This window comes from Tachysurus vachellii, chromosome 8 (assembly GCF_030014155.1).
Source record: "Tachysurus vachellii isolate PV-2020 chromosome 8, HZAU_Pvac_v1, whole genome shotgun sequence".
Taxonomy (NCBI): domain Eukaryota; kingdom Metazoa; phylum Chordata; class Actinopteri; order Siluriformes; family Bagridae; genus Tachysurus; species Tachysurus vachellii.
Genome location: NC_083467.1, coordinates 9,732,446 through 9,744,750, shown reverse-complemented (window position 1 = coordinate 9,744,750; position 12,305 = coordinate 9,732,446).

Below are 12,305 nucleotides of genomic sequence, written 5' to 3'. Positions count from 1 at the left end.
CCCTTTCTGCTCATTGGCTACACGTTAATTTTGTTTTTGTTTTGTTTGGCAGCCCAGCGCAGTTTTCTGAAGTATTCTCAAACAACGGAGACCCCACCTTTAAGGGAACACATTTAATGTCCAAGAATTAATTAAAGCATTTGATACCCAATTTATTTTAGTTAGCTGCCATTGGTTGGTTTTCTTTTACAAGTGAAAAATGGAGACAAATCCTTACTGAGCCATTCTTAAGTCTCTCTAAATCTCTTCGTTGAACAAGATTTTTTAAATGTCCCCTAACTCTGAGAGTCCAAACATTTATCCAGTTCAGGGGGATTTTCAGACATAATATTGGGTGCTGGATATTATTGAGTTTCGACCTCTCTGCCCCTTTTACAACAATGTGATATATATGGTGGAAGAAAATAGATTTATCTTTATTTTTTTTTTTCAAAATCAAAACACGGCTCCGTTCTCTACTCAATCTGGCAAGAAGTTATTGTACTTATAATTCTGACCTGCACACTCTGACCTCACTGCAATCTTTCTGCTTTATTCGTGTATAACACAGTTGCACAGCTCGCTGTAGCTTCACTTCGTGTGCTTATATGTGTAGATTATAGTGCAAAATAATCTGCCACAAGCTGCTATTGCTTATGGCTGAAAAGGCACAGCCCCATTTTTTTTTTTTGACTTGTATTCATAATTATAATATATGTGTCATGAGTCATACTGCAGAGATCTATTCAGAGCCAAAGGTCCAATTACTTCTAATTAAATTCAAGGAATTAAATGTTAAGTGTAAAATAAATTTCTGGAATTTACCTCTCAAAAGACTACATTTCTAAACACATGGGCATTAATTAATCAGCATAATTATAAAACTGAAAGAAAAAAGCTCAGGGTGAAGTTTTCAGTGCATTCCTCAGTGCTTTCTGGAAATGAATCTGTCGATATTTTTGCATTGTTAGTCTTATCAGACCTAACTCTAATTAATCTATGCTTAAACGCTTTACACAGCGATGTTCAGCATTTCTTGTAGAAAAATGCTATCAATTATTTTTTCAGTCTTACTTTACTATCAGGGTTGGTGTTGTGAAACACTTGAAGTGTGATAATGAATATAGGCTCACACTTGCCAACAAGCCACAGGGGGACAAATTGCTCAGAAAAAGACAGTTCTTCTGGATAATGAGTCCAGACCATGCAACGGTGTACATCCTATAAAGAGAACAACTACAAAATTCAACAAAGATATGAGGTTGTACACAACCAACATAATGTTTTGTTACCTAAATGTATGTAAATTGTTTGTACAGAACCTTAAACAATTTGGTAGTCATGAAAATCATGTAAATGTGGAAAATACCGTTCATAACTTACTCATGCTCCTGAGTGAGTATAAACTTGTACATTACAGAAATTTCCAGAATTTAGACACCCTTATTCAGAGACTTCTATAAGTGATTTGTAGTCTCTATCAAAAACACTTCCTCATGGTAGTTCACTAAGTCATGAGAAGAACAATAGCAATAGGATATGAAAACCAATCATCTTCTATTATTGCTATTATTTTAAGAAAGTGATAAATAAAAAAATGACAGCACAAACTGATGGACACCCTTCTGCTTGATGTTTCTGCTATGGTGTTTGTTATGGACAAACTGTGACTAGCACAGAAGTCCAATAACAGAACAACCCTCGGGTTCAGGTCGGGGGGGGCGTTCCTCCCAATCACGCCCCTCCAGGTGTCACTGTCGCTGCCCACGTGAGCGTGGAAGTCCCCCAGTAGAACGACAGAGTCCCCGGTCGGAGCACTTTCCAGCACCCCTTCCAGAGACGCCAAGAACGTCGGGTACTCTACACTGCCATTTGGCCTGTAAGCACAAATAACAGTGAGAGACCTATCCCCGACCCGAAGGTGCAGGGAAATGACCCTCTCGTTCACCAGGGTGAACTCCAACACATGGTTGCTGAGCTGGGGGGCTATGAGCAAGCCCACACCAGCCCGCTGCCTCTCACCGCGGGCAACTCCAGAGTAGTAGAGAGTCCAGCCTCTCTCAAGGAGTTGGGTTCCAGAGCCCAAACTGTGCGTGGAGGCAAGCCCAACTATCTCTAGTCGGTATCTCTCAACCTCCTGCACCAGCTCAGGCTCCTTCCCTCCCAGCGAGGTGACATTCCATGTCCCTAGAGCCAGATTCCGTGTCCGGGGATTGTGTCGCCGAGGCCCCCGCCTTCGACTGCCACACAATCCACATTGCACCAGCCCCTTACGGTTCCTCCTGCAGGTGGTGGGCCCACAGGAGATCGGCCCCACGTCGCTCCTACGGGCTGAGCCCGGTCGGGCCCCGTGGGGTAAGACCCATCCACCAGGTGCTCGCATGCGAGCCCCAACCCCGGGCCGGGCTCCAGGGTGGGGCCCCGGTTGCGCCATACCGGGCGACGTCACGGACCTTTATATGAAATTTCTCATAAGGGGTATTTGAACCGTCACCCATGACGTGTTTGCCTTGGGAGACCCTACCAGGGGCAGAAAGCCTCAGACAACATAGCTCCTAGGATCATTCAGGCACGCAAACCACAATAAGGTGGCGGTTCGAGGAAAAAAAAAAAAGGAAAAAAAAATGGAATGGAGAGCACAAACTCTTAAATTAAGAAAAATACAACTAATAATTTGATAACATCTAGGGAAAAGTTGTGCTATAAAGGGAGGACAGGCCAGTGTTTCTGTGCATAGCTGTGAGCTGTAAACAAATGCCTGCGCTGATGGTAGATTTAAGCCTTGAAAGTGAGGTGAAATAACTTGCCCCTAGCTATATGCACACTTGAACCTATAAAGAGTTTTGTGGATGTCGCTACAGGCAAATGAGCTGTTTCTGGAATGCATTATACTGTAGACTTCACAAGTGATTAGCATACATATGTGTGCAAATCAACAATTCTTAAACCAATTTAGGTTATGCAAACATTTGCACACAACTTACTTACTAAAAGATTGATAAACAAGACCCATAGTTTGTAGAGACCTATAATACAATTTGAATCTGTCCTGTGTATGAGGCCTAATATGATGGATTTTATGTTTTTGACTCTAGTTTGACTATAGTTTTGATTTCTAAGCTGGCTACAGGTGATCAGAGGCTCTTCTGTAATAATATGGGAAAGCAGTGACAGCCAGACCTAAACAAAAGGCTCCATAGTGAAGGCAACAGTTGTGTCATTGCCGGAATGAAAATTGTCTTCCATCACCCTGGCAACCCACTGGTTCTGTTTCCATGGCAAACGATGCTGAGCAATGGGTTTCACCATCAATAGTGTGATCAGTCATGCTGCAAGTAGTTTATCCCTGCAGTATAAAATCCATTACAAAACTATATGGAACTACTTATGGTTAACATTACAACTTTGTGGCTTTCACTAGACAGGAGGTTGTAATGATTGGTGCTCAGAGATAAAGATAACAGCAACAAGACACATCACAACAAAGGCATATTTAAGAGACGCTTCAGAGGCTTTTTTTATGTTGTGTTTATTTGTCTTGTATTTCAAATTATTACTTTTACATCATGTAATCCGACCGACAAAATATAAGTAGAGTTTCTAGAATACGATTTCAGAAAGAAATCCAGTCACATACACCCACTGAAAGCCTAGCTAGGCATATAAGCCATTTCAAAGTGCTTTGAAGAACAGATCACTAGAAAATTAGAATGGGGCATGTGGTAGCCTAGTGTTTAAGGTGTTGGGCTACCAATTGGAAGGTTGTGAGTTTGATCCCAGGTCCACCAAGCTGCCACTGTTGGGCCCCTGAGAAAGACCCTTAACCATCAATTGCTCAGCTGTATAAAAATGAGATAATGTAAGTTGCTCTGGATAAGGACATCTGCCAAATGCTGTAAATGTAAATGTAATGTAAAGAATGTAACTGGTGTCAAACTAAATTTGTAGTATTTTAAGTTGTGTGGATGGCAGTGGCAGTTCTAGAATTTTTCTGTAACAGGGGCCATTAAGGGGCCACATGTTACATTCAGGGGCCAAGTACAGGGTACATTCAAGCACACAAAATAATTTATTCAGTACGGTGCAAATACATTTCGGCAGTCATTCCTTTTTCAAACGCTCGAGTGCCGTCAATTGTTTGGGGGTGGAATTGCATCTGTGATCGTTGTGAAAAATTCTCCGGTTGATGATCGTCTTCTCGTCGATGATTGATGGAACGGGGGCCAATCAGGGGCCAATCAGATTTCAGCAGGGGCCAGGGCCCCTGTGGCCGCGCCTCTAGAACCGCCCCTGGTGGATGGAGAGCATCCTGAACTACAAAAAAAATCTCTTAGTGCTGCTAAATCATATCCATAGCCTATCATATCTATAGCATATCTTTCCTGCCTAATTGAAGATTTTATTTAAGACTGTAGCAAAATCAACTAGGAATAAAACCACCACAGAAACATACACATCATCAATATACAACTGCGATGACTATAAATTAAATTTGATACCTAGTCCTGTAGATAATATCTCAGATCAGTGTTTACAATGTTTTACAACCCTTTGAGAGACCAATCTAATTTAACTAATTTCCTCTTCAAAAATCAAGTCAAGTCAAGTCAAGAAGCTTTTATTGTCGTTTCAAACATATGAGACAACGTTTCTCCAGGACCAGGTGCCTCATAAAACAAAGACAGAGCTATAAGGCCTTAGTAAGTTAGTCCTAGATACATAAAGTGCATCTGTGTAGCCTGGTGCAAACAGTGTGAGACAAGACAAACAAGACAGACAAGACAGTGCAGGACAAAAGACAGTGAAGAACAAAAGACAGCGTAAACAAAAAATACAAGACATTACAAAGAAGACAAAACAGAAAAGACAATAAACAGAAACAGTGCCGAACAGTGTAAATATTGTATATTCAAACAATATTGTTTGTGCAGAAATACTGGAATTTACACAGTATTATAGCAGCAGTTACATGAGGTATTTTAAAGTATTGTGCAAAACAGCAATCGACTGAAATGTGAGACAGCATGTGCAAAGAGCAAAAAACAGTAAAACAGCATGTTAACAGATTGATGGATATATATTGGAAGTGTGTGTATTTAGTGTAGGTTTGTGCAGTCCATACAGTTTATGTGCATGTGTGTGTTGTGCTCAGTACAGTTCAGTTCAGTTATTAAGGAGTCTGATGGCTTGTGGAATAGAACCCTTTCTTCTAAAAAAAATATGAATTCTTCACTTAGCACAGATTATGTACCTAAATATTTGAATGTTTCTGTTTTTTAAGCCCATAAGTAAAAAAAACTTGTCCAACATGCCCAAGTTAAGGGAACGTCATCTTCTGGCTCGGGTCTTTCTTTTCATTTTTCATTCTCTAGTACATTACTAATAAGTAATAACTAATAAGTCAAATTTAATTAACAATAAAACAAAAAAACCTATTAGACTTAAATGATCTTATTATTAGACTTAAACATCTAAATACAGAAAATAAAGTGGTAGGATAAATGAAGTATTAATTACAATTTTGAGAACGAATCATCTTGCTCAATTTCAGTAGCTGTTTTATCCTGATCATATATCTGGGAACACTGGCTCTGAGGGGGGGATAGACCCTGGATAAGACACTAGTCCATAAAGGTGCACCACACACACACACACACACACACACACACACATAACCGGGCCAATTTATCAAAGCTAGTTCAGTTACTGATATGTTTCTGGTAGGTGGGTTCAAATTAAAGAACCCAGAGTAGAGGAAGAATATACAAAACCTGCATATGAAAAGTCACCTGATACCAGGATCAAAGCTTAATGGCAACATTAGACTGTTCTAGAATCTTTGCAGATTTTAATAAGAATATTATCTCTTTCTCTCTCTCTCTCTCACACACACACACACACACACACACACACACAGACACACACACAGACACCACACACACCTCAGGGACACCGTATATACATGGATCATAGAACTCATAGAAGGCTAGCTGAGTGCTATTAGGATCAGGACATTTAGAAAATGATGATCTGTGGCTTTGTTTTATTTTATGGTATCAACTATAAAAAACGCTACGAGGGCTGTACATCCTCTGACAACTCTCTCACATATACACACAAGAACAATATCACATAATAGGCCTTCCTACACTATGAAGTAGGAGAGCGAGAGAGAGAGAGAGATCTGACGAGGAAATAGATTGCAACGTGATGCCAAATGTAGGCTCTGAGAGCAGATGATCATCACAGACCTACAAAATTCTTCTGTCTGATCTGCCACAGCCATTTCAGAAGCATAATAAATGTGAATATTAATTTCCTTTCATTATCTGTGAAGTGTGAAAACAGAGGTTAGCTGCCTTTTCTTCACCCACTTCTTCTATGACTTCTATTGGTGTGACCAATTTTTTTATTGCATGTGTGGGTGGCTGAAATGTGTTTGTGTAGAGCATGATAAAAGTGTGAGTGTGTTGAAAATGAGTGGTTAGGGTTTTCTGAGGAAAAAAAAGCAAAACAGATAATTTCCACAATAATACTGTGTATTCACTGATAACCATATAACAATAACCATAAGATTACCACCACTGGGTGAAGTAAATATTCACATAGGTGAAGTAAATATTATTATCAGTTTCCATTGCTATCAACTCACTGAAAATGGGCAGCTTAAGATTAGAAAAAGAAAAAAAAACAAAACTTTTCCGTCTTTGTCCAGTTTCAGTGACAGGCCTGGAACCTGATGTGTTCTTCTGTTGTTAGATCATCCACCTGATAGTTTGATGTGTTCTGATATGCTTTTTTGCTCATCGCAGTTGTAAAGAGTGATTATTTGAGTTACTACAAACTTCCTTGCAGCTCAAACAAACCTGGCCATATTCCTCTGACACTCTCTTACCAACAAGGTCTTATTAACTCTAGACATTGTTATGTGTGAAAATCTCAGGTAATCATCTGTTTCTACATTATTCAAAATATTCACTTAAGCTCTTGATGTGCCACAAGACTAGTTGATTTACAGTATATAAAAGAGGTTATGAGGTAGAAGTAAAAAGGAAAAGGAACAAGAAAGAAGATGGTAGGAAACAAGAGATGAAAGAGACGAGAGTTTAAAAAAGCTAACCCCAGAGACTCCAAATATCACAGTGATGTCATATTCCTCAACTGAGAGATTATTTTTTAATATGACTGTGACTTTTCAGCCACTGTCTGCTAATACTAACACATACACTGCCAAAACCCAAATAATAATCATAGCTTATGCAATGCAATAATGTATTTGGCCAAGAAGCACCCTGAAATACTTACACTGAATTATGAATTCAAAAAACAGATGCAAGAACTGCAGTGAAGAAGAGAAAGATTGATTATGTTCATTTCTAACCAGACAACATTCCCATGCAGAAATACAGAGCCATCTGTCAACAATTTCTGTCTCTGTTGATCTTATGCAACAGACAAATCAGTGACTCGAGAACCTGATAACATGATAAAAACCTGGAAATGAAATTTCCAATTAAAAAAAAAAACGCTATAGGAAAAGTAGATTTCTTATCTACTCTACATGCACACAGAAAACACTGCTTTATCGTTGATTATATTGACACATGCCAGTTACACTATGGACCTTAAACATCTTCCTGTCAAACACACATACACCCTCACACCCACACCCACACACACACACACTACTATTTTGGAACATGAACACAAACTCAGAAAACTGTTTTTCATGCACACACAGAAATAATGAGGCTCACACCAAGTGCAATTCCCTCCTGTGTTTCTACCTAAATATAGACTCTACCTGGCAGCAAGAAGCCTGCCACTCTCCACTGTTCCCAAAGAGACAGCCTTTAAATGGCCTGCCCCTCACTGCTACACGGAGCCCTATCAAAGCCGACCACACACCTCTCACACACACCTTCCCTCTCACCACCACTCTACTAGCAACCCTCCCTCAGGCCATTGCTCCCTGTCAGTGGAATCATCACTCCTTCAGCCATCTTTCACACTTTCACCGAGCGCCTTTCACAAAGCTGTTCACTGTGTCAACTTACTAAGTATACAAAATTCACACACTCTATATCCCTGTACATTAACCGTTTCCATATCACCCACCTAGTTCCTATTGCTCCCACTTTCTCACCATGCTAAAGACATTCTGGACATTTCAATTCGACCAAGCCACAATCACAGCCTGCATGCTAACATAGCTGGACAGTTAGTACAAAAATATAGACTGAATATGTTACCTTCACAAATCAAGACCTGCCAGTATGCTGAAGGCTTGTTTATTTCTTCGAAGACGGATAAGCTCATGTTTGCTCAGATCAAAATCAGACTTGCTTTAACTAAAAAAAAATCATACAATCGATATTGTGAGGTTATATTACTGGAGTTAATTAAAGGTGTAGTCTAGTGATAATTAAGGTTTGTAGTAGCTCAGTAGTTAAGGTGTTAAGACTACTTGTGAATACATATACTAGCATCACCAAGCTGCCACTGCTGGGCCCTTGAGCAAAGCCCCTAACCCTCAAGTGCTTATTTATATAAATTAGATAAATATAAGTTGCTTTGGATAAGGGCGTCTGACAAATGCTGAAAATGTACAAGGTATAGTCAACAATTTGGTAAGAAGATCATTAAAACTAGCACAGTCTATCCAAATCTTACCTTTTGCCTTTTGTCCAAAATACAAGCACACTCTGATGTGGCTAGGCTAAAACAGAAGAAGGCTAGAGCGGCAATGACTGGCAAGCATGTAGTGACACATTCATGGTTTGGGATGGATCTATGAAGCTGATATCGGTATTTTCCTCCCATTTCTCATGACTTACAGAAAACAGAATGGGATTTTTTTTTTGTATGTTAGTTTTTAGATGCTAAAAATTAGAACACATGACCATCAAGCTATCAGGGCTAAAAACAAACAAAGAAACAAAAATAAATAATTTTTTTTTTCATATTAACATTTAACTCGTTTTTTATTACTTGTACTTTTGAACACTTTGAATACTTTTTGTATTGTTGTTCCTTTGTAATTTCATCCATTCATCTTCTACCGCTTATCCGAACTACCTCGGGTCACGGGGAGCCTGTGCCTATCTCAGGTGTCATCGGGCATCAAGGCAGGATACACCCTGGACGGAGTGCCAACCCATCACAGGGCACACACACACACTCATTCACTCACACAATCACACACTAGGGACAATTTTCCAGAGATGCCAATCAACCTACCATGCATGTCTTTGGACCGGGGGAGGAAACCGGAGTACCCGGAGGAAACCCCCGAGGCACGGGGAGAACATGCAAACTCCACACACACAAGGTGGAGGCGGGAATCGACCCCCGACCCTGGAGGTGTGAGGCGAACGTGCTAACCACTAAGCCACCGTGCCCCCCCCCCCCCCTTGTAATTTATATCAGTAAATATAATTTACCTGTTTTTATTATTTTTTCTCGATTTTACTTGTAACACTATGAAGCATTTTGAGATGCTTTAAAAACATATGAAAAGTGCTATATAAATAAATTTCGAGGTAAAAAACAAATGGGATCAAAGAACCCCCCCCCCCCCACACACACACACACACAAGGTTTAGCCATCTAACAGAGTTAGACAAGAACATGAAGCAGAAGGCCAGCACTAGACATATTATAAAAGCCAGAGAGCTACCAAATCTTTCTGCTGCTGTCAGAAAGCAGTTAAATATTACAGCTAGATGAAAATGTTTTACACTTCAAAGTATGATGAGCCCTGTGATTAAAAATGAATGTTGTGTTTGGAAAACATTCTGGTATGCAGATGTAATAAACAAAGTGTGTGTGTGTGTGTGTGTGTGTGTGTGTGTGTGTGTGTGTGTGTGTACAGAAATTCATGACATATCAGGAAGATGGTTTTGCACACTTTTATCTGATCTCTCAGAGACAATTCACCACCAGAGGGCCCATTGACACTTACATTGTTGACTCTGTTGCCATTTCCTGTTCACAAACAATAAAGTTTATTCATACTCTGAGCCACTGTGAAACCTTAATAATATCACTGATGATGTGTGTGCTGAGCTGCTTCAGTGTGTATGCCTTGCTGTCATGTTGTTTTCCACATTTTTATTTTACCTACTCTTTGGATTTGCCCTGCTGGATTTTGATCATTGTGGATTTTGTGTCTAGAGTTATTATTAAACTATTGATGGAGAAGCCATTATTATTTCCCCCATATACATTACAGCACAGGGAAATTATTTTCTTGTCCCATGTCCCAGCTTTGGAAGTTGCGACCAGAGCACAGGGTCAGCCATAACACAGCACCCCTGGAGCAGGGAGGAATAATGGCTTTGCTTATGGGCCCCACAGTGGTAACTTAAATGCAACCAAGAGCCTTAACCTCTTGCAAAATTCATTTTGGCACACATATTATTTTTCTAACCTGTCCTTTTAAAGAAATCTAGATTCAGACTTAGCTTGTGTGCTATCAAACGTCATAGTGACAGCCTGAGACATGGCTGAGATGATGCAGGTTTGAAAAATCTTCTGTAAAGACATAAAAAACAAACAATCAACTGTCTAATGTTAACATGTAGACATGTCAGTTTTGCTGGCTTTAAATTCTTTCTCCAGTTGAAAGATTTTCAGAACTTGATCTGCCACCAAACAAGTACAGATGTTATCAGTTCAATGTGGTTCATGTGATTCTGAGATCAAATTTATGTTCATCTCATTAATGAAAATCACTTGGAGCCCTGAGTTTCTGATGCTCTGCACAGCTGCAAAGAAATAGAGATGAATAGATCTCATCATTACGCATTCATGTTTTGGGTGCATCATGTTGATATTACAGCTGACCTGCAGGTGTGCAGTGTCTATGCGCTTTTTGTCACTTATAAATAAGAAAAAGTCACTTATTTGGTATACAAATCACTGCCATTGATAAAGAAAGGATGCACGACCGCTTCACAGCACTAAATCAGATTACAGTTACTTGAGATTCATCATTAGTAAAGCATTTATGCATTGTAAAGTTTGTATTAATCTTTTGAATTGACACATTTCTTCACTAAAATAGTACCACAGACTGTAGATTGCACTTTTACACATATACTGTCTTTTGTCTTTTGTCTAATGTCTTTTGTCAACTCAACTCAAGCTTTATTGTCATTCTTCCACATACACAGTATACAAAAGAATGAAATGCTGTTACTACGGAGACCAAGGTGCATAGGTAGACACAACAAGTAACAACAGTAAACCATAAACAATAATTAGCAATAAACATTTAAGCATCGAAATATGAGCAAAAAAGTATTTGTGTAAACAAACGTCTCCCATCCGTCCATTTTCTGTAGTGTTTATCCTACACAGTGTCACAGGGAACATGGAGGCTATGCCAGGGGGCTCAGAACACAGGGCAGGGGACGCCCTGGACTGGGTACCATTCCATTTCAGGGAACAACTGCACACACACTCACACACTACAGACAATTTAGAGACGCCAGTTAGCCTAAAATAAATATCTTTGGACTGTGGAGGAAACCAGAGTACCAGGAGGAAATCTTCAGCCCCAGAGATGTGAAGAAAACATGAAAACCACTAAGGCACCATTCGTCCCAATGGTATGTTCATAAGATGAAACTGATTAGTAACTTAATGCAAATTACAGCTCTAAGTATGGTGCACATTTCTTTATCCAGCTATGATGAATTATTGCCAAAGATTTCTTCTTTTGCTTGTCTGTGCTTTTTTACCCGAGGGGTTTTGTATGGAGTAAGAAATGGAGATGATTGCAGTTCAGTTCATTGCTTATTGTTTTACTGTAACAGTTTGAGAGATTGCTGGTTTCATTTTTAATTTCTTGTCTGAGAGCATAATTTTACAATCTCTAGCATTTTCCAATCAAGTGTTTAATAATACTGTGTTGAACTTTAGGAAGATTTTACCATGACTGCCATTTGTAGGGTGAAATCTTCCTAACCATCATGTTTTATAATGACAGCAGGTACAACTTGCACAAGAACCTTTTTTTATTAATATTTATTAGTATAGAAGACAAAGAATGCGTCTGAACTACATAACCACTTACCCTAACCTATGTCCAGATTCACCCTGATCAGCACCCCTGTGTTTCAGTGTTTTATTTTCTATCTTCTGTTTATGTTGCATCTTTTTATTTTTTGCTTTGCCCTCCATACCTGTTTTCAGATCTGTCCTCAACTCCAATCTATGACAAATACATTATCGTCCCTTTTTCTTGGCTCCAACAACAAGACTGTTTTGGAGAGCAGCATGCAATATTACAAATACTTGTTTGAGCAGTTTACCACTGC